Source organism: Pterocles gutturalis, unplaced genomic scaffold (genome assembly GCF_000699245.1).
Source record: "Pterocles gutturalis isolate BGI_N339 unplaced genomic scaffold, ASM69924v1 scaffold26241, whole genome shotgun sequence".
Taxonomy (NCBI): domain Eukaryota; kingdom Metazoa; phylum Chordata; class Aves; order Pterocliformes; family Pteroclidae; genus Pterocles; species Pterocles gutturalis.
The window spans coordinates 5433-6563 of NW_010106210.1; positions in this window are offsets into that span (position 1 = coordinate 5433).

Consider the following 1131-nt stretch of genomic DNA (forward strand, 5'->3'; position numbering starts at 1 on the left):
CGGGTGTGGGACAGAAAGCCCTCACTCACTCTAACTGGGCTTGTCTATGCAGAAATCAAACCTTTCTGCAATTCTAGGAGTCAGTCAGCATCATACATGGAAGAAATTGTTGGTTGTTGCAATCTGCAATGATGACAAACCATTCTGAAGTGCCCAAAAGCACTGGTCAAGCTGAGGCCACATCTCCAGGTCCGTTTGGTTGGACACAGTTTTATCCTGAGCTTCAAGGGCTACACCCCTCATCCTGTAATGTCTCAAAATTACTTACTTCCAAAAGATTTACATCTTCCTTTTGTCTGAAAAAACATTAGTGTTTTGGATTCCAGATGTGACCCGAAGAACACGACAAATGGAGAAGCAAGAGATTCCCCGGGAGAAAGCGGAGCCCTGGCAGCGAAGCGCCCTGGGGTCACTGAGGCAGGAGTTATGCCTGATTTCAGAGGGTGAGTACGAGCCCTGCCTTCTCCTTGTGTGATGTCACGCAACCAGAGAAGATCTCAGGTAACATTTGCAATGATATTGTGTCTCAGCCCGGGCTGAGGAGCAGGTGGTATGACCCCTCACCAGCAGGTGATGGGGCTCCGTTGGTGATGCTGTAAATAAGTTTCCAAAGCTTTTCCAGAACATTTGTTCCAAGAGAGAGCCCACGTTATCTCTCCTTTAAAAAATGACACTTAGCAAGCAAACTGGAAAAAGACGTATTTCTTAGGTGCTATGTCTCTGCACACTGGGGACAGAGTGAGAACGGCAAACGTGGAGTCATAAGTCGCAGAATAAGTCAACGCTTTAAGTAATATATTACTTACAGTAATAGAGTATTTTGGCAGGGTTGGGGTAAAATATTTTGCAGAGTATTTTAACTGGGCGTTCTCTGAACAAGTGTGAAGTGTCCTGTTGAAGGATCTGTCCTGATGAGACTGCTGTGCTGGTTTTCCAGATCAGGGTGTGAATCGAAGGCAGTCTGGATGCTTCGGCTTTATAATCCGTGTGAACCTGGGTGATTGCCCCCAACTCTGTCCTTCTGAGCTTTATGAAAAACCTCGCATTTGCCTCAAATCCTGAGATGTTAATTTTCGTCTCTGATTAAGCTGAAGACCAGTCAAGGCTCCTTTTATTAAGTCCTGCAGACTC